Below are 23,757 nucleotides of genomic sequence, written 5' to 3' on the forward strand. Positions count from 1 at the left end.
AAAGGAAGAGGAAGAAAGGAAGAAAAGGTGGAGGAAGTTGCCCAAGACATTTGCGAATTGGTCACGGGCCTTCAGGATTTTAGCCAGTGTTTTTTGCGAAAGGTTCCCCGAGCAAGGGGCTTCCCTTTTTTGCTATTATGAAGAGATAGCTAGTGCTTTTGGTACTTATGGGGGCATGGCTTGGTGGAGATATGATGAGGGATTCAGGCAGCGAATGGCAGTACGTCCGGAGATGCGCTGGGACGATAGGGATATGGGGATATGGTTAGAAATGATGACCCCGTTGCGGGGGGCTCGTTCCTTTCGGAGTTTGGGACAGTCGGGGAGCGTACCGGGAGCCAGCGCAGGAACTGGAACAGCTATCCGAAAAGGGCTGTGCTTCCAGTTTAATGAAGGGCAATGTAAGTTTGGATCCTCGTGTAAATACAAGCACGAGTGTTCGGTATGCGGTGGGATCCATCCCGGAGCGAAGTGTTTCCGGAAGAACAGAGGGGGTAACAGGCCTGGGGAGTTGGGTATACCGGGCGCGGACGCCGGTGAAAGTAAGAAAGATGGTCCCCTGGCTCGAGGCGTACGCCAATGAACGGGGGCATGAGGGGGACGCGGAATTGCTCTTGACGGGATTTAGTTCTGGGTTCTTGATTCCGTTTAAGGAGCAGGAAGGCTCGTCCTTCACAGGGAATTTGAAGTCAGCAAGGGATTTTCCGGAGGTATTGAGGGAGAAGTTGGGAAAAGAAGTCAGATTGGGGAGGATGGCGGGCCCATTCAGACTACCTCCCCTCTCGGGTCTGAGGGTGTCTCCTTTGGGGGTGGTCCCGAAGAAATCCCCGGGTCAATTTCGGATGATACATCATTTATCCTTCCCGCGGGGTATGTCAGTGAATGATGGTATTGACCCGGAATTGGTAGCAGTGAGGTATGCCTCTTTTGACAAGGCAATCTCGGTCGTGCGGAAGGCTGAGTTATCGAAGATTGGGAGGTAAAATAGAAGGGTAGGGGCGCGTTGTTGGCAAAGGCGGACGTGGAATCCGCTTTCAGACTATTACCGGTTCACCCGAGGTCTCATCACCTCTTGGGGTGCAAATTCGAGGAGCAGTTTTATGTCGATCTCTGCCTCCCGATGGGCTGTTCAATTTCCTGTTCATATTTTGAAAGGTTCAGCTCGTTTGTGGAGTGGGTGGTCAAAAAGAAATCGGGTAAGGTCTCAGTAGTGCATTACTTGGACGATTTCCTTTTTGTGGGCCCGGCTGGGTCCGGTGTATGCGAGCTCCTGGTATCGGTTTTTGGCGAAGTGGCCCAGGATTTTGGTATTCCGATCTCGGAAGAAAAATCGGAGGGCCCAGTTACGACCCTGAGTTTCCTGGGGATCGAGATTGATTCGATCAATATGGAATGCAGACTCCCGGAGGACAAAGTCCGGGATCTTCGGGACGTGATTGACGGGGTCCTGAGGAAGAAAAAAGTCTTACTGAAGGATCTGCAATCGTTGCTGGGCAAGCTAAATTTTGCCGGCCGGATTATTCCCATTGGGCGGATTTTCTGTCGCAGATTGTCACTGGCTACGGCTGGAGTTTCTAATCCTAATTTTCACATCCGCTTATCGTCGGATATGAAGGAAGACCTGAAGATTTGGCAAATCTTTTTGGAAGACTTTAATGGCTCTTTGTTGATCCAGGAGGCCGGTTGGTCGGACGACCAATTGTGTTTGTTTACAGATGCGTCGGGCGCCCATGGCTTTGGGGCTTTTCTGAATGGCAAGTGGTGTGCGGGGGCCTGGCCGGAGGTTTGGAGGGAATGGGGTTTGACAGGGAATCTGACATTTTTGGAGTTGTTCCCATTGGTGGTAGCTTTGAGAATCTGGCCTGAACATCTCAGGGACAAAAGGGTTTGTTTCCACTCTGACAATTTGGGGGTGGTGTGGGCGATTAATCGCTTGACGGCGAATTCTCCGGCCGTGATCCGTTTACTGAGGGCATTTGTGTTGGAATGCTTGAGGTGTAATGTATCATGGAGGGCGGTACATGTCCCTGGACGGCTTAATGTAATTGCTGATTCTTTATCCCGGTTTCAGTGGGATCGATTCCGAGAGGCGGCTCCAGGGGCGGATGCGGAAGGTTGGGAGTGCCCGGAGGATCTGTGGCAGCTTGGCTTCCAGGAGCATTGAGTCTGGTACAAGGGGCTTTAGCCCCTAACACATGGAGGGCTTACGTCCGAGTGTGGAAGCTGTGGAGGATTAGAATTGAGCTGGATTATCAAGAAGGTACTTTGGAGGAGGAGATGAGATCTTTGGTGGATTGGATAAGATGCTGGGGGAGGGAAGGGCTGTCGCCCTCAGAAATACGGAGGAGGATGGCGGCTTTGGCGTTCCTTTTCAAACTGTTGGGGCAGGTAGATTTGACAAAAATCTTTGTGGTACGGATGGCAGTGAAGAGTCTGTGTAAGAGGAAGGCGAGGGCAGATGGTAGGCGGCCGCTGACATTTGCCGTTTTAGAAGGTGTGATTGGGAGGCTGGGGGGTATTTGTTCCTCAGGTTACGAGGAGAAGTTATTCAAGGTGGCTTGCGTACTAGCCTTTTTCGGAGCATTTAGGGTATCGGAACTAATGGGGAGGAATCGGGGGGACTTAGGAGGATTGGCAAGGCAGGATGTGGTGTTGCGGGAAGGGTTGGTTGAGATTTGGGTGAGGAGGTCCAAGACGGATCAGGAAGGCAGAGGTGCAATGGTGGTGCTTCGTGCGATCGGGGGCCGATGCTGCCCGGTTGGTTCGGTCCGGGAATTTTTTGAGGTATCAAATAAGTCATCTGGTCCACTGTTGGTTCACAATGATGGGATGCCATTATCTAGGTATCAGTTTGTGGCGGTGGTGCGGAAGGCGTTAGTGGCGTTGGGGTTGAGAGGGGAAGATTTCAGTTCACATTCATTTCGAATTGGGGCAGCGACGGAGGCAGCATCTCTAGGTTTGGATGGTGGGGTAATCAGAAAGATTGGCAGATGGAGGTCTGAAAGATTTCAGGGGTACGTGAGGCGGGGGATGGTGGTACAACCAGGGGGTCATTGTTAAGTGGAATTCTTTGCTTTATTTGACAGGGCCGGTGTCTTGCTGGATCTTAGGGCACTCCTACATTTTTTGGGCGAGGAAAGCGGCAGCTGTTAAAGACAATGGGTTGCAGCTGGGTTTCTCCAGGGAACAGGTGCATGTGCGATGGTTGGGGGTCCGAGGGATGAAGTGGGCCCAGGTGATCGGGAAGGTATCAGAATATGCCAGGGTGTTTTCCCCCCCTCAGTTGTTAGTTCTCCATGTGGGTGGGAACGACTTGGGGTGTATGCCTCAGAAGGATTTGTTATGGGGAATGAAGAGTGGGATTGACAGATTATTATCACTGTTCCCGGGGATCATCTTAGTGTGGTCAGAGATTGAGAGTAGGGTGGTATGGCGGTCAGCTTGGAACACCAGGAAATTGGAAGCTTCCAGAAGGAAAGTAAACAGGACAGTCAGTGGTTATGTTAGGAAGCTGGGTGGAGTGAGCCTTAGGCATGTGGAATTTGAAGGGGAGTCGGGCAGGTGTTTCTACTTGAAGGATGGTGTCCATTTGAATGAAGTGGGTCTACACCTGTTTAATTTCACAATTAAGGAGGGGATCGAAAAGGCCTTGGCCCTGTGTGGCGGTACTCGCTGAAGGCGAGTGGTGGCGGGGTGCTTGCTGTGATCTGTTGAGGCTTACGCCTGATAGATAGTAGCTGGTACTTCTGTTGGTAATAAGAAAGTGGAAGGTGATGGTGGACGCCCCGCCCCTGAAAAGGGGTGGGGGCTTATGGAGAGGTTAAAGGCAAGCACTGGGTGAATTGTTAGATATGAGTTTGTAATGTTTATAAAGTTTAACTTATGTTGTGGTTTTAATAAACAGGCTGCGGCCTTTTCTACCCCATAAAGTTTGTGGTGTCTTATTGGGAATGATGGAGTGGACTCAGAAATGGGGGGTCAAGTCTAGCCCGGAGGAATAATAAAAGAAGGGCTATTTGACCCCCACTTTATGGGAGCGATGGTAGGCTCCGCTGTGGGGGTGGAGATGGATAGGAGGAGATAAATACTCCTCCCCTGCTGACGGTTGACACTTGCAGAGTTTGGAGCAGCACGGAAGGGGGAAGTTTTCCCGCCCTCCCTCCCCAAGATTAGAAGATAGTTGGTTGTCGCAGTGATGGCGGGGTGCTTGCTGTGATCTGTTGAGGCTTACGCCTGATAGATAGTAGCTGGTACTTCTGTTGGTAATAAGAAAGTGGAAGGTGATGGTGGACGCCCCGCCCCTGAAAAGGGGTGGGGGCTTATGGAGAGGTTAAAGGCAAGCACTGGGTGAATTGTTAGATATGAGTTTGTAATGTTTATAAAGTTTAACTTATGTTGTGGTTTTAATAAACAGGCTGCGGCCTTTTCTACCCCATAAAGTTTGTGGTGTCTTATTGGGAATGATGGAGTGGACTCAGAAATGGGGGGTCAAGAAATCAAAGACACAGGTCACAATACAGAGAATACACACAAAGAAATGATCATAGGAACTATGATTCTCCATACTATGCTCAAAATCAATATAAAAAACAAAAAGATTATTATCAAAAAGATACACATAATTATCACTATACACCAAAAACACCACGTGCACATCACCAAGATTATAAAAGACCACAATCTCCTTTTATGAAGGGAGAAACAAAAGAGAAACACAAAACAGAAATAAGGGAAAGTTTTTCAAGACCCCCTCACCATTACACATACCAGAAAGAGGATCATATGAGGGAGAGAGAGAAACATTCACACAGGGAAAATTGGACACATCAAAACAAATATTCACCAATCAGGATAGATCATCCTCAGAAAAAGAGGGGAAGAACTCCAAACATAGAGGAAATAGAGGAGGAAGAGGGAAATCAAAGAAAGAGGAGACAGTAACACAGGGGATCTTCAATATTTCATCCAAAACCATAAGTGACAATGAAAAATCAGTTTTATCCAGGGGACTAAAATTTATCCCCACACAAAAAGTTAATTCTTTTCAACTCTTTGTAGATGCACAAAAATTTGTGAGAAATTTAACGGTAAAAAGATTCTTTGCCAAACAGCCATCTGTACAATATATACCACCTCAAGATAGTCTAAGAAGTAAATTTAAAAAACCCTCAAGATTTTACCCAAGTCACATAAAGGGTCCCAATATTGAGGTATTTAATAAATTGATAATGAAAGATATAGACAATTTAACCAACAAAGTAAATAAGAGTTATCACAATCTTACAAAACAAGAAAAGGACATTCTTACAAATCTAAACAAGAGAGAAGATATAGTGATAAAGGAGGCGGACAAGGGTGGAGGTGTGGTCATTCTAGATAAAGAACATTATATGGAAGAAGCTAACAGAATCATAGGAGACTCAAATACATATATTATTTTAACAAAGAATCCTAAAAAAGAATACACTTCCACTCTTCAAAAACTACTTATGGAAGCATTTAACCAAAATATAATAACAGAAGAGGAATTTGATTTTCTTTATAAAACAGATTCTAAGACCCCAATCTTTTATTTTTTACCCAAATTGCATAAGCATGCAACAAGGCCACCAGGAAGGCTGATTATTAGTGGGATAGATTCTTTAAGTTCAAACTTGTCAGCATTCATAGATTTTTTTCTCCAACCCTATGCACAGAAGGCAAAATCTAATTTAAAAGATACCAAACATGTTTTACAAATCATACAAAATATACCCTGGCAAGAAAATTACTTTTGGGTCACCATGGACGTGACTTCTTTGTATACCATAATTGATCACAAAAAAGGGATTGAGGCAGTTAAATGGAAACTATCAGAAGATAAAGATTTATCACCAAAACTACTTGATTTAATACTTAGAGCAATAGAATTTATCCTATATCACAACTTTTTTTGGTTCAATGGGAACTACTATTTACAGATTTGTGGGACTGCCATGGGCACCAGGTTTGCACCAAGTTATGCCAATATTTACATGGACTATTTTGAGACGACTCATATATGGCATAATCAAGAATTTGGTGCAGACCTGGTGTCCTGGCATAGATATATAGATGACATTCTGTGCATATGGAAGGGGGGTGAGTCCAAACTCATAGAATTTGTACAAATACTTAAGAACAATAATCAGCAAGTCACATTATCAGTAGAATATGACAAAAAAGAAATACATTTTTTAGATTTAACTCTTTACACTATAGATGAAAAAATCCACAGCAAAACATACTTTAAGAAGTGTGACACTAACACCTACATTAGACATGATAGCTGCCACCATCCTAACTGGCTAAAGTCAGTACCAAAAAGCCAATTCCTACGAATACGCAGGAACTGCAGCAATATAGATGATTACGAACAACAATCAAGAATACTCAAAGAAAGATTCATACAAAAGGGATATGACCATAGAGCTTTAGAAAAAGAAAGAAAAGAAGTTGGAAATAAAATAAGATCAACCCTGTTAGGAAACAAACACAAAAATGAGACCTCATTTAATAATAATTTCCCTAAATTTGTGACCACATTTAATGTAGAACATCATACAATCAAAAAAATTATACAAAAGCACTGGCACATTATAAAGGAGGATGAATATCTAGGACCTATAATTACAGCTAAGCCCACAGTTATCTTCAGAAAAGGACAAAATTTGAAACAAAAATTAGCTCCCTCACTCATAAAAGGCATAGCCCCCAAAAAACCTTTACAAATAAGTAACATGACAGGCTTCTTCACTTGCGGCAAATGCAAAGGTTGTAACTACACCAGAAGAACACACAAAACATTTGACTCCACAATTACGGGAAAAAAATTTGAAATAAAAGAATTCATTACTTGCAAAAGTTAAAATGTGATATATTTGTTGCAATGTGGCTGCAAAATCCAGTATTTAGGACAAACGTCCAGATTTTTAAAAACAAGAATCATGGAACATCAAAATAAAATAGAAAAGAATCATGATGACCACGGAGTGCCGCTACACTGCAACAATTGTGAACATTTCACAAAAGAATCCTTTCTATGGATAGGAATTGAGAAGGTTGAACTTCATTGGAGGGGTGGTAATCTGGCAAAACAACTAGACCAAAGAGAATTAAAATGGATACATACACTTAGAACATATGCCCAATGGGGTCTAAATAAGGACACAAAAATTGCTGCCTTTGTCTAAAAACTCTTAACATATGAAGGGGGGGGTCAAAATAAATGATAAATTCAAAAGGTGAAAATATGGGGCCTAAATAAATCAGTAACATGTTTTGTTCTTTTTGAGGTGAATACGAGTATAAGGACACACACACAAAAAAAAAAAAAAGCTGTTTTTGTCTTAAAAACCTTCAACATATGAAAGGGGGGCAAAATAGATGATAATCTATAATGTGTTCCTAAGAAAAATTGGGGCCCGAATAAACCAGTAAAATTTGTGTAAAGTGAATACTGAAAAACATTAGTACATGAAAGGGGGGCAAAATAAACATGTATTTATACAGACAGTTCATGTTATATCATCACACTTAATGTTTATATACACATATTGTACAAAAGAATATAATTCTCACAATGTCAATATTTAACATTCAATAAGTATAGAAGTCTATTTATAATATGAATGTTTAATTATGAAAAGTATCTATTCCAACTTATAACAAACTTCTAAGTGGCAATTTATTCTACCTCCTCTAAATATTTGGATAAGCAGAATTCATATAAGAAACTTTGTATCTGTGAATAACACTTATGTCTTTTTATTTTGAGAAAATCAGAAACTGTTTTTCATTGGACATTCGATAACATGTGATACCCACTGACATATCAGACCTGAATGGGAACCTAAAATAGAGAACTACCTGAAAGGGAACTACAAAACATCACTATACCAGAAACTGAATTTCATTGGACAACCTATAACATGTGATCTTCACTAACATACCGGACCTGAAAGAGAACTTGAAACAGAAAACTACCTGAAAGGGAACTACAAAACCGGCAAAAATGATGATATCTACAGAAATTTTATATTTTAAAACAAACTTATAGTTTCTAATATAATTAATATTGTTTTTTATGTTTTTTTAGATGTTTATTTTAAATTTACAATTGAAATTTTGAATCGGGTGTAAACCTGCTCTCCTCCAATGGGGAAGCAGGTAGCGTAACTGACATGTATTTAAAGGCCGCCTGTGCAGCGGAAAGGTATGCTTTGGTTTGTAAAGCACTTTTATTGCTCTTGAGAAAGACGGCTGGGACCGTTGAAACGCTTTTGCGTTGAGCCAAATAAAGACAAACTTTTTTACTGAATCTGTGATATTGTCTTTTCATATTGGGAAGGAGCCGGTAACCTGCAATATACACTGTGAGTAGATATTCACTTTTGTATGGTGTATTGCCTGATATTTCAGCACCACTATTTTGCACCTAGAGTTATACAACAGAGGAAGGAAAGGAAGATACCAACGACTGATACAAGCTGAACCAGCGCCTCCAGCTAGCACACCTGATATATTCACATATAGGAGATTTATGCTAAACCAAACTGATCTGGATTCTTTAAAGTTTGTCAGTAATATTAATAAAACTATGTACTGCAAAAAAAGATTACAATAAATAACATGAAAACGTAATTTTGTTAGCAAAGCTGTAGACTTTTAAATTGAACAGCAATCCAGGGATACTACCTCCTTCAAAAGCTGCTCTAGAGGTGAAATGTGAGACACATTGTAATATTGCCCTATCAGGGACGGGCTGGGAAATCAGACCGGCCCTGGAAATTTGAATGGCCCGGCCCAGCACCGCACCCTCCGGCTCTGCCCTGCCCCCTCCAGCTCAGCCCTGCCCCCTGTGGCTCATGGCCCAATCCGGCGCTGACTGTTACATCTCATCTGAATGTTCTTTTACGGATAGCATAAGATAAGTGCATTGTTTCCAACCTCTGCCTCCTTCCCCAATTAGACACCATACTTAGATCTCTTCTCCAGACCCACAATAGGATTATAGAGATGAAGGAAGTAATATCCCCTGCCCCCAGCCCCCCCTCCAATTTATTGGCTTGCCAGGCAGACATCCCATGCCAGTATGTCATTACAAAGCACAGGATTTAACAGTATTAACTTGCACTTGAGAACAGTCACTAAAGCAACATAGGTTTTTATTTTATTTATTAATGTTTTTTACATAGTGCAGAATTATATAACATTATATTAGCCTTATCTGTATAATGCAATATTCCCTTTTAATTTTAAAAATAAGAGCAGGTGTTGAATATACCTATCTCTCTTGAGGTACAGGTCTTGCTTTTTAACCATTTCCCTAAGATTAAGTATAAGTTGAGAATGGCATTACTGACTATAATGGTAAATACAGCTAAAAGATTAATACCATTACACTGGAAAAGTCTGGACCTCCCTACTGTAGAGGTTTGGAGACATACAGTCACTCATAATCTAATGTTAGAAAAATACCATTATACACAAACATATAGAGAGGATGATTATCACTCAATGCACTTTCTATAGGAGGAATATTTGAATGGGATTCCTGCTAATAGCTAGACCACATATCATATGTACAAAACGTCAAGACACATGTATTCATTTTGACGCAGCCTGCCTTATGTGAAGTTGAATGTCTGCCATACCCCCCACAGCACATATCTGTTTAGAACCCTTAACTACAAAGTTGAGATAAGTATCCTGGGTCAGGGCCGATACTCTGGTACGTTAGTAGTCTTTGTAGTCTATATATGTATTCATTAATATATAATGCACTAAGATATCGAGAAATCTTTTCCACTATTGTATGTTCAAATATTGTATACATAGTTTGTTGACATGTCAAAAAAAAAAAAATAAGTTGGCTGTTTCACAGACCCGCTCTCTGCTCTCTGCTGAGCGGGTCTGTTTTATTCACACAGCGCATCGGGCCAGCTGTATAGTCACAGCCCGGCCCGACTGCGCCATAACACAAAGTGCAGCTCGCTCCTGAGAGCAGAGAGCGGGTCTGTGAAACAGCCGAGTTTTTTTAAAATTAAAAGGGAATATTACATTTTATACAGATAAGGCTAATATAATGTTATATAATTCTGCACAAAGTTTACTGACACTTTAACTGGTTATTTACTCATATTTGCAACCGCTGTATGCAGTAACTGTTTTTTGCACTATTATTGTAGGTTTAATAATACATGTAATGCTGCTACTACAGGTTATTGGACTACCGAAAAAAGTGTTACATCAAGTATTAACATATTGAGATATCATTTTGCAAATCTGTAAGATTTGTAGTACAAGTCTGTGATAAAAATCTATTGCAAATAGCTATTGCAGCATAGTAATGAAAGTGAATTGATTATTTGCTTAAACTTTAATCCACTGTGCGGTAAATGCTTTTATACTATTGCCATAGGTTTGATAATACTAGTGATGCTACCAAATACTTCTCTCTCGAATCGATATACAGCTATGTAAATATTTTGATGTTCAACAAACGACGACCAACTATGTTGATATTTAACAAACAGTAGTTTGATATTCAACAAATGTCTACCAACTATTAGACATTAGGGTGATGTTTAACCAATAACCAATAGCCCAATGATAATTTATGCATAGCTACTAAAACATCATTGTTTGAAGTTTAACAAAAGACTACCTACTATCAGATGTTCAACAAATGACCAATATATTATTTCAACAAGCAGCCAAATTATTACTTTTGTTTTTAACATATTTTCTTTCCTGCATATTTTTAGTAGTGTTAAAAATTAAAAGTTAAGTTTTATAATTTGATATTTTGACTCTGTCCCCTTTGAGATCGGAACATTAATCAATAACTAAGTCTTCATAACTACTAAAAAACTACATGATATTTAAATATAGCTCTTGAGTGCTATAGATGTACTCTTTCAGTGGTTCTTTTTTGAGCCACTAACAAACCTGCTTCCAATTAGCCTCTGAATGGAAAACACTTCTCACACTCACATGGGATTTGGAGCTTTCACCCCTTATGGATCAAAGGTAGTTTGCATCTCAAGGTCCAATTTATTTTCCACAATTTTGACATGCATAGGCTGATCTAGGATTTCTGATCTGATTATTTCATACATCCTTAAACCGTATTTTCCTAAAGGAAATGTAAACACCTTGTAATAACAAGACATTTCTGTTGTGCTGCTATAGAATAATAACATGTCACTTAAGTCTTAATCTCTTTAAAAAAAATTATCATTTTTACTACAATTATTTTTCAATACCCAAAACTCCACCCACTATTTGCCTTATTTAGAGGGGACAATCTGGGCTTTAGCCCACAGAAAACAAGGCTAGTAGTAGTTACTATTATAAAATTAGCTACATTGTTTTGTGGTTGCTAGTAGTAGTTGCTATTATAAAATTAGCTACATTGTTTTGCAGTTGCTATCAATTAAAGCCAATTGGGACCAGACATGTAGCAGGGTTGGCCTTGAGAAGTCAACAGGTAGGCATTTTAAGTTTGAAAATTACAAATTGCTAAATTTTCAGGGCTAAATTACATAAAAAGTTGTAAAAATAAATAATGAAAGTTTACTGCAAAGTTGTTACATTATGTGAAAAAGAAGAGAAGAGCGCAGACTCAAATGCAGAGTAAAAAATCCTTTAATATATGCGCACACAGATAAAGTGGCAACTCACAAGAAAGACAATTAAAATCAGCATTGAACAGAAAATGTGTTCGAATCATTGATGAAACTTATCCCAAAGGCAGCGGCTCAGCAAGCAGCAGTTTCAAACTCTTCAAAGCACTCCAACAGTCCTGGGCTGGTGTCAAAGAGACCCGTCTGGGCAAATAACTGTGTTGTCAAAGTCCGTTTGGATTCCGTTTGATAGAATGTCTGAGCTGGCTGAACTCTACCAGCAAACTTACAAGAGAGACAGATAGTAGGATAATACAATAACCCTCGGCCCAAAAACCGGTAGATTCCCAACTGCAGACCGGGAACTACGGTGGCCTCACAGGGTCAAAAAGGGGGAGGTTCTCTATGCGTTTTGTCCCGACACAGCAGGACTTTCTCAAGAGTAAAGAGTCAGGATGATGCAGTGCTCTTTATGAATGGTGTGACAAACACACTCCCACTTATTGGACCAATAACGTCGGTCCTTGAAGGGAAACAAATTGCAAACATTCATAGAGGGCATAGCAGCATTAAAATTTTATAAATATAAGCAATAAAATTACATTGAATTGATAATATAAACAACCACATTAGATATACAAATAAATATTGTGAATATTACATAAAAAAATTACATAACCTATAGGCTGTTAAAAACAAATTAATACAATATACATTACTACTAAAAATCCTAAAATCGATAATGAACAAATAATGTATAATACTACAAAAATATAAAACGTCAATACAGATTGTTTTTAAATCTTAACAAAGTTAATAGATTATCAATACAAATGAATGACATTAAATATATATCATAGGAAAGCCTGCATATCTAATTTAATATTTAACCCATTAGGTTCCATACAATTTAAAGTTTTTATCCAAAAGGTCTCTCTTTTCCTAAGTCTTAATAACCTATTTGTATCCCAGATATTTGATGCAACCCATTCAACAATTTTAATACTTAGATCTTTTGGGTTGCGATTGTGAGGTATATTGAAATGATGAGATACACTGTGGTTCTCAAAACCCGACTCAATATTTCTAATGTGTTCTCTAAGTCTATATTTAAAGGGACCTGAAACCCCTAAACCCCTGATTTAGTAAGATCATGCAATTTTAAACAACTTTCTAATTTACTTCTATTATCTAATTTGCTTCATTTTCTTGATATAGTTTGCTGAAAAACATATCTAGATAGGCTTAGTAGCTGCTCATTGGTTGCTGCACATAGATGCCTCGTGTGATTGGCTCACCCATGTGCATTGCTATTTCTTCAACAAAGGATAGCTAAATAACAAAGCAAATTATATAATAGAAGTAAATTGGAATGTTGTTTAAAATTGCATTCTCTACTTGAATCATAAAATATTTTTTTGGGGTTTAGTGTCCCTTTAATGTAATGTTACATTATGCATAACAAAACATGTTGTATAAAAAAATCTTAAGTTCTTTACTGTCTCTTTAAGATAGGAAGTGCTTTTTATTGGTATTCATAGGTGACACTTACATCTCTTAATTTAAAGTGTTTTAAAAACTGTAGATTTTTTTTTTAATCCTTCTTTTAACCATACAACAATTATAAATATATAAGTATATGCAGAACTAAGGAAAAACACATTCGTTCTGTAACATTCCTTACAGGCACCAAGTCCAAACTATTAGAAAATTCCGAAAACTATTAAAACACTACTTACATGCAACATATATTTTCATCTTATAGATATCTGGATTTTTAGGTTGTTACAGTACTAACACCAGTAGTAGTAATACTAATAGTAGGAGTAGTAATATATATATATATACTGTATATATCACTTTTTATTCTCACAAGAGTCTGAGGATGGGGGTTACTCCCCGAAAACATTCACTCATTTGAAATAAATATTTTTTCACATTATGGCGAGTGCATCTTTTGGATCCATAATTCTAAATATTTCTAGATGGCACCCCGCAGTTGATCATGAGGAACAGTGAGTGCTAAATTCTGGAATTGGTTTATATATATGCAAACCAGAACTATAGAAACCAAAGATCTTGAAATAGATTTTGTGGACATTACTGATACTCCGGCACCAGAAAACACACCAGTGCCCAGTACTAGCCATACCACACATTTCTTTCCGAATACACAAGGAGACATCGCAGGGAAAGCTAAAAATCACTTGCAAAATATTGCCTCTAAAAATAAACATTTTTATAACAACAATGCTCCCAACACTTATGGAAAATAGGAATATGAGTCACAAGAGACATGACCCTTACAATCAGAATTATAACAATTCTAATTACAGACAATATCAAAGGGGACACCAGACATAAAAAACCAACATAACTTCAAACACTAGATTTGACAACTTCAAAAATGGTGAATCAGACAGTTGGAGAACACACAACTCAAGGAACTGGTCCTACAATGACTCTAGGGGAAATTATACACAGACAAACAACCCCCAACATCATTATTGTTTAGAGTTAAGAGCAAGAAAAGAGTCAGCTTCCGAATCCCCAAACTACACAAACCACCATCAGAGACCATTAAAAAGACAATTAGATCAAATAGAAAGAGAGGATGTAGAGGAGGAAAAAATAAATCAAGGAAAAAAGACAAAATGGTAACAGACCAGACAAAAACTGACAACCATGGAAATAGTGAAAATATAAATTTTCCAATTTATCCAGTCACACCTTAACCCCAGAAGAAGAAAGTCTCCTGAAAAAAAGGTTTATCCTTCGCCCCTACAAATAAATCAAACTCATTTGATCTGTTCATTGACACTAGCAAGTTTATCAGAAAATTGACATTACAGAGACATTTCGCTAAAGCAGAAAAGTTAAATAAATACTATAACATTAACCCAGGGTGACTCTGAAGTTTTAACTAATATGCTTGAACTACAAGAAGAGTCAGACATACAGTATACTTTGTCAAACACAAACACTATTATTGAGAGTAAAATACCGTTCAAACACAGCTCCCTCAAACCACAATCTATCTTTTACCCAGTCCACTCAAAAGGCAAACAGTTAGCAATTTTTAAAGACCAAGTAAAAAAAGATATAGAAGTTCTATGTAATTCCTCCAGTGTAAAGAAGAGAAATCTCACTTTTAAAGAGAGAGCAGCACTTAAATCTCTAAGTGAAAACAAAGATCTAGTGTTTAGACAGGCAGATAAGGGGGGAGGAATTGTGGTGCAAAACTATGAGGACTATTTATTAGAAGCTTATCGCTTTCTTTCTGACACTCAGACCTATGAAATCCTAAAATCCAATCCTACTGACACCTTCTTATAACAATATCTTAATCAGACAAGCCAAGAGAGATAAAATCCTAACCACAGATGAATTTAACTTTCTAAAATATGAGACCCCAAAAACAGCGGTCTTTTACCATCTCCCAAAAGTCCACAAGGACGAAAATAAACCCCCCCCCCCGGGAGACCTATTATTTCTGGCATAAATAGTTTAACCAGTCACCTGTTTGAATATATAGACAATTTTTTACAGCCAGAAGTCCCAAAATTAGACTCATATCTACGAGATACTCCCCATTTATTATCACTAATTGACAGTCAGAAATGGAAAGATAATCACCATTTTGTGTCCCTAGATGTAACCTTCCTGTACACCGCAATCCCACATGAAAAGGGGATTAAAAGTGTATATTTTTTCTTGGAAAAAAAGAAAAGAAATGAACAATGCACAAATTGATTTTTATCAAGGATGCAATTAAATTTATACTGGGAAAAAAATGTTTTTCTTTTGATAAGACAATATATCTTCAAAAATGGGGGACTGCAATGGGGACAAAATTTGCCCTTAATTTTGCTAACCTGTACATGGGGAAGTATGAAGAGGACTATGTATTTAATAACAATCCTCATCTAAATAAAATAAAATTCTGGAAAAGATTTATTGATGATATTATCCTGATTTGGGAGGGAGAAGAAAGTGACTTTAACATATTCACTGAACATCTAAACACAAACAACATGAATCTTTCTTTTACTAAGACAAGACCCATGACTTTTTAGATATTACCATCTTTTTGTGAAGACAACAATATTCACACTAAGAATTACACTAAAAAAAACTGACACTAACGGTCTTCACGCTGCCAGTTGCCACCATCTAAACTGGATAAACAATATACCGTTTGGGCAGTTCCAAAGAGTAAAAAGGAACTGTAGAAAAGAGGAAGATTTTGAAATTGCAGCTGAATCACTTAAAGTTATATTTAAGAACAAACAATACACAGAATCCATAATCAGAGAAGCATATGACAAAGTAAAAAATACAGAAAATGTTTTTTAAAAACCACAAACAGCGAGTCTAAAAGTAAGAAACAGGACCAAAACATCAGATTCATCACCACTTATACAAATGGTGTCAAATAGAAAAATCCTAAAAAAACATTGGGGAATTCTACTAAAAGACCCAGTATTAGTAAATATTCTGACTAAACCCCCAAAAGTCACTTACAGAAAAAAAATAAGTGCATAAAAAACATTCTTGCACCAACAATACTAAAAAGAACTAAGAATAATGAAAAAACTCCCCCAATTAAAGGGTTCTTAAAATGCGGCAGAAAAAACTGCATTTGCTGCAGTCATATTAACAAAACCAAAGAAAAAAACAAATGGATCATAAATAATGACAGTGAAAAGGTACCTATAGAAGGCTTTTTAGAATGCAAGTCAGAATTTGTAGTGTATCTTCTGGAATGCTCATGTCAAAAAATTTACATAGGGCGTACCAAAAGAACTTTGAAAAGATATATAAAAGTAGTAGATTCTGAATATGGCATTGGAAGACATTTTGAACAATTTCACAACAAAAACAGCGATTCACTATCAAAGCAATAGAACATATACCAGAATCTAAAGGAAAAGAGAGACTGCTGGAGCTACGAAAAAGAGAGACTTATTGGATACACCTCCTTAATTCACTAAAACCAATAGGTCTCAATAAAGATATTGATCTTGCGGCTTTTTAATAATTATGAATTTAAAATAGTATAAACTAGGCCACTAAAAATATAAAATGATCTACAATTAGAAAAACAGTAGTCCATAGGCTTTTAAACAAGCAAACAAAACAAAGATCCCAATTTACTCTGTGGGTAGGAAGAATTAGATATAATACAATATAATATATTAAGTCTATAGATGTTTATCACCAGCCAGCGAGATCATCAAACTGAGTAGAAGTGACAACCACCCACAAAAGTCACTCACTATTATTATTATTATTACCATTTATTATTTTTTTAAAAACAAATGAGCATCATATGTACATGTTAAAAAATGGTATGAACTATATTATAGTGACCGGTCACTTAAAAAAGTGTATTTGATAAATGTATTTTATAAATATGTTGCAGAGAACAACTTTAAAAAAACTATCTGAATAGTCTCCTGCTGAAATTCATAGACTAGGTTATATAAACAATATACTAATAACGTAGATGCAGATAAAAAATGTTAAAAAATGTATTCGCAATACTGACACCACACTTGTATTTTGTATCAGATTGCTAGTGTGCAAGGATAAAAAGTGGCTTCTAATATTCACTAGTAAATGTCCATAATCACTCCGTGTATCAGGATACTTGATTACTCTCTCTGTGTGCAAATGATTTTGTCTTTTAGGTAAATGTTCCAAACTCTCATACCTCCTTCCTTCACTATAGATCAGGTCTTAAAAAATGACAGTTACCCCGATCTCCCACTCTCACAGGTGAAGGTAGAATTTGTATAAACACACAGTCTCATATGTATCTTAAAGGGACAGTAAACTTTAAAAATAATGTTATATAATTCTGCACATAGTGCAGAATTATATAACATTATATTAGCCAAACATTATTAAAACATAATTTCCCCTCTTAATTTAAAAAAAAAAAAGTGCTGTTTCACAGACCCGCTCTCTGCTCTCTGATGAGCGGGTCTGTTATATTTACTCAGCGCATCGCGCCATAAGACTAAGTGCAGCTCGCTCCTGTCATGAGATAAATAGCTAGATGAGTCCCTAAGGCTCTAGACAATGACCTAAAACTTCCATTAAGCACATAAATGAATAGCATTGTGTAGAATCATAATTCCCTACTCAAGGGATAAACAAGGTAGGTCTAGTCAATGAGGAAATTTATACTTATATGAGATGAAAGGGTTTGCGGCGAAAATAGTCTGCCTACTTTGAACTCTGGCATGGGCTCTGTATATGGGGGGGGAGGTGAGCTAGTGCGAAATATCTAATGTAAGTAAACATATAAGTGATTAGACATTGCACAATTAAAGATAAGCGTTGCTTGTTCTAGGCATAATATAATTCCTATAACTTTCTTTAAGATATAAAAAGCCCTCGGCTTTTATGGATAACATAAAACTGGACAACCTGCAAAGCCGACAGCCCACCTACCGAGCTATGGGGCCTTGCTGCATAACATCACTAGACTGAATAGTTTCAAAGTAGGATTCCCATGTTAATGAAATCCAATTCCCTACATAACACTTCATCTTGCTGTATATAAGAATTTATATTAATGGATCTTGACATGTTCGTGGGTTATCACTTAGACTCCCTTGAGGCCCTGGCCACTGGTCCAGAAGGAGAAACACATATTATGAAAGGATTGTCTCGAACAATAATGAAATGATAATGATACATATACTGTAAGTACAATAGTAATGTATAATTGTCCCTACCAAGGGCCCCCTCAAACCCCCAGACTGGACAGACACATAAAAAAGGTTTATCAGTATCATTAAAGGCATATTTTCAGTAACCTATATTCAATACAGTTGTAAGATAGCTGCTATGACATCTGTTGCTTAGACACTTATGTGATTGTCTCTCCCGGTGCTCCCCACTAACCCACAGGTGAGGTGTAAAGACAAGATGTCTGCAGCCGATATTATAAAAGCCATCAGCAAACTTTATAATAAAAGCAAACAGCGAGCTAAAGTAGCATCAAGGTAGTGTAGGAATCCCTCCCACCTCTTCTATTTCTTAGAAATAGCTCACTTCCCTCTGCACCCCCATATTTATTACTGGTAATATACCAGTGTGCAGCCTGGAGGGGGGTTGTGTTTTTTTATAATTTATTTATTTGTGCAGTGTAGTGAGCCCAGACCCTCTCACCCTCCTCATCCCTTTCTTTCAAGTGATCTTAGTTTAGAGACCCACCACCCCCTTTAATTGTCCCCTTTTCCATAGTGTAGATACCCATCCTCTCCCTCTTCCCTTTCAAACACATTTTTGTAGTGTAGATCCCTCCCTCCCCTCCAGTGGTAGACCCCTCACTGCCTCCCTCCTTCCCTCCTAATCCTCCCACAGCACTACTGCACCCTATAGAGACAATGACATGTCTGTGTTACTGTCTGTATTGGTGGTCTGGCTTCATATAGTAAGGGAGCATGATCAGAACTCCCTTAACATATGAAGGCAGATGCCTTCTGCCCCCAGCAGCTGTCTGTGCTGTCTAAGCTTAAGGGTTAATTAAGTCTGGAATCTGCACTTCCAGTTCCTACATCAATTGGAAACCTTACAATTGACAGAATAAAATTACTTTAAAATGGGACACAATAAATAAAATCCCTTTAAAGTTAAACCACAAAGACTGAGCTTCACAGAATGTTAAAGGGACAAAAAATGCTCTCTTGTTTTTAAGCGTATTATTATTGCATTATTTCTTGCATAGAACTATGTGTTTAACACCAGCAAATGGGTTAAACACATAGCTAAAGTCAGTTCTAGAGCAGCAATGCCCTACTAGGGCCAAGCTGAACATATCTGTTGATCTAATAATAAGAGACATGTGTGCCAACAATAATCACTAGCTTGCTCCCTAGATACACTTTTAATCAATGGATAAGAGAACAAAGTAAATTTGATAACAGAAGTAAATAGAAATGTCTCTATAAATGACATGCTCTGTCTAAACCATGAAGGCTTTATTTTGACTTTCATGTCTTTAACATAGAGGCAACAACATGTGGGATCCTGGTGTCACATTACAGCCCCTTTTTGAATGACAACAGCGTCAAGCTTGGATACAGCTGGGAATGTGGGTACGTTAGTTTTTCTAGTTTTAGAAGAAAACAAGAAATTATTTTCATACAGTTAAACTCTATGGCAGCAGTGTTTGCAGCAATGTTCAATATTACTATAAAATAGCTGCAAACACTGCTGTGATGCACTTTTTCAGTTCCTATGAGCCTACCTAATTTTACTCTTCAACAACCAGCAGAACTAAGCAAATTTGATAACAGAAGTAAATTGGAAATTTGTTTAGAATTGCATGTTCTGTCAGAATCATGAAAGTTTAATTTTCACTTTTACTGTCCCTTTAAATAAACAATTACATAAAGCAGATTTTTTTTACCAATACACCGCTACATAAAATATGTGGATAATATATTGTTCAGTTAGTTCAATTAAAGCATTTCAATCAAAGATGGTAGGAAATTAAATCCAGCAATAATAACATTTGTATCCTACTGTACATAACATGGTTGTTAAAAATGAGGTATGAAACCAGATGACCTGTCTGTGAAGGTAAATTTAATAAAATATCTCACAGTCCCATGAAAAATAAATTACCTTGCATGTTAGTTTTTAAGAGAGAAATTGTGTCAGTTTTAATTTTATGTAAAGTATTAATGGAAACTAAAATGTCTAAAAATTCTGGAATCAGATTTAAATGTGTAAAAGGCATTTTTATTTGATACCTTTAAGAACATTTCTTAAAAGTTTATATATAAAACATAAATCCTTTCAAGAATAGAAAATAATGTTGCAGAAAGATACAAAGGTTACCCCAGCTAAAAGTGCTGTCTGTTTAGTGCCTCTAGTAAAGTGCAATGTAGTCCAGCCCCATGTAGATATATTGGGCTCGAATTATGAAGCTACGACAGACAGGGGCGTCCATATGTGTCCCTGTCCGCCGCAGCTTGCCTCTGGTGAACAGAATTCTGCTGGCGGATTTTAACATTGCATGCGAGCTCTATTTTGTCTGGAGCACTACATGATAGGAAATAGTGCTGCCATCTAGTGCTCTTGCTAATGTATAACATTGCATGCGAGCTCTATTTTGTCTGGAGCACTACATGACAGGAAATAGTGCTGCCATCTAGTGCTCTTGCTAATGTATAACATTGCATGCGAGCTCTATTTTGTCTGGAGCACTACATGATAGGAAATAGTGCTGCCATCTAGTGCTCTTGCTAATGTATAACATTGCATGCAAGCTCTATTTTGTCTGGAGCACTACATGATAGGAAATAGTGCTGCCATCTAGTGCTCTTGCTAATGTATAACATTGCATGCGAGCTCTATTTTGTCTGGAGCACTACATGACAGGAAATAGTGCTGCCATCTAGTGCTCTTGCTAATGAATAACATTGTTGTAAAATTGCTACCATATAGTGCTGTAGACACGAGCACGCTCCTGCATTTCAACAAAGGATAACAAGAAAACAAAGAAAAGTTGATAATAGAAGTAAATTGGAATGTTGTGTAAAATTGTATGTTCTATCTGAATCATGAAAGAAAATGTGGGGTTTTATGTCCCTTTAAAGTGTCTCCTGCTAACTTCACTCTCCCCATCTACGGTTTTCAGCTAACTCCATTACTTTCTAAGAGAGAGAACTCACAAAGACAGCCACTGAGGGCAGTCCCTTTAAGTTTCTGACCCAGCAATGTTTTGGTAATCGGGTCCTACATTTTCCCGTCCTTCCTATATAATCCTCATCTTCCTGTAGTGGATTTGTTTAGTCTGTTATGTTTTTGTGTCTTTTCACAACTCTTTGTCGTTGTATACCCCTATCTCTGTACCCAGCACTATGGAATTTTATACAGCTAAATGATAAATAACAATAATCTCACCTGCTGAGGCCGATTAGGAACAGTTATAAAGAAGTTGAAATTTAAAAATATCAGAGGGTTTTTAGTGTTTGTTTAATCCACATAAAAATAACCCAATGCGCCTTTTATATGTTGGCGATGTTTTAATACACCATGTGACATGTGTACAGGTGTCCCACAATTAAAGAGTACATTATGAGCCACAGTAATTCAACAAAGCTCATGCTGGGTGCTTATCATGAGTTGCTTAGCAACAGTACAAAAAGGCAGTATTAAAGTGACTTTTTAAAGAAAAAAAAATGTGAGAGAATAATAGAGGAATTTTTTTTTCTCAGTTGCTAGTAGAGTTTAGGATACATATTTGGCACACATTAGATTGCAATAAATGTGGCCATGTAGATTAATGAAGCAAGAGAGTGCTCATCCGAGATCACTGGTAGAAAGCTAGAATTTAATGGAGGAGGGCAAAGGCATGTAGGAGACCTACTTTTTAAAGCAGGTTTGACCTCCATCCTGACTGTATGGACATAGATATGTCTGCAGAACAAACTGCAATGCAGCCAAGTAAGTATACAGTTGTAGCATCATATTTATATTATGACCCAGGTTGTAATATTGATCCTTTAGTCCGTATAATAGGTTGATCTGTTGGTTTAATGGATCCTTATGCATTTCGGGAATGCATTTAAATCAGGACTAATGTGGTTTATGCACAAAATAAATTTGAATTCTATCCATAAAATTGTGCTAAATCATGGTCGTGTCAACTCTTAATATTTTAGTGCATTCATTTAAACTTTTGTGAGATTATTTCAATGCATTAAAGGCACCCAAAAAATTATTTTCATGATTCAGATAGAACCATAAAATTGTAAACAATTTTCTAATTTACTTCTATTATCTAATTTGCTTTATTCTCTTTGGTATATTTTGTTGAAAAGCATACCTAGGTAGGCTCAGGAGCAGCAAAGCACTAACTGGGAGCTAGCAGCTAATTGGTGGCTGCAATATACCACTTGTCATTGGCTGATCCCAGTAGTGCATTGCTGCTCCTTTAACAAAGGATACCAAGAAAATGAAGCAATTTTGATAATGGAATTAAATTAGTAAATTGTTTAAAATGTTTTATTTTGTTTGAATCATGAAATAAAACATGTTGGTGTCATGTCCCTTTAATGTGAATTTTTCTGGCTAATTATTTGAATTAAGCGGGATATGCATTTGGTATTCGTTGCTACAGACAAATGCTGAATCTTGTCCTGCGGTTCCAACCGGAAGCTTCATAAGGTAATATGTTTGTACTAAGTGGTCTAAATAGCCATGCAGAGGTGGGTGAGTGACCTGGAAGGAGCAACTTTTTTTGTGGTGTCATAAATCATATCTACAGTTTTGTTTGTCTAATAGAAACAATTTGTAGATATTCTGGGTTCAATATGCATGTTTAACATATTTTGTTATGGCATAAATGACTGAATTTATGATGTTTTAAGGTGTATTAGTGGCTTACGTACCTTGAGATGAAAATGACAGCTCATTGTCTATGGCAGACTATTAGGACACCTAAACTTGGCCTAGAAATGTTGGTCTTTAATTACTTTTTTTTAAAACTTTTATCACTGTCGATAACTCCATCATTACCCCTACCCCATATGCCCGATGTCTTGGGGTCACACTTGACTCAGATCTTTCTTTCACTCCTCACATTCAGTCCTTGGCTAAAGTCTGCCGCTTCCACCTTAAAAACATCTCTAAAATTAGATATTTCCTTACACAAGACACAACTAAGATTTTAATTCACTCTCTCATCCTTTCATAACTCGACTACTGCAAGTCTCTGGTCTCCTTGGCTGCCGTCTAGCTCCTTTACAATCCATAATGAATGCCTCTGTAAGGCTCATCTTCCTTTCACGTTGCTCTTCATCTGCTGTACCTCTCTGCCAATCCCTTCACTGGCTTCCTCTTGCCTTCAGGATTAATCACAAAATTCTTACCCTGACATACATAGCCCTCTACTGCACTGCTTCCCCCTACATCTCAGACCTTGTCTCCAGATACTCTTCCTCCCATCTCCTTCGCTATGCTCACAATCTCCTATTCTCCTCCACTCTTGTTACCTCCTCACATTCCCATTTACAAGACTTCTCCAGACTGGCTCCCATCTTATGGAACTCTCTGCCTAGCTCTACAAGAATCTCCCCTA

The sequence above is a fragment of the Bombina bombina genome, chromosome 3 (genome assembly GCF_027579735.1).
Source record: "Bombina bombina isolate aBomBom1 chromosome 3, aBomBom1.pri, whole genome shotgun sequence".
In the NCBI taxonomy this organism is placed as follows: Eukaryota; Metazoa; Chordata; class Amphibia; order Anura; family Bombinatoridae; genus Bombina; species Bombina bombina.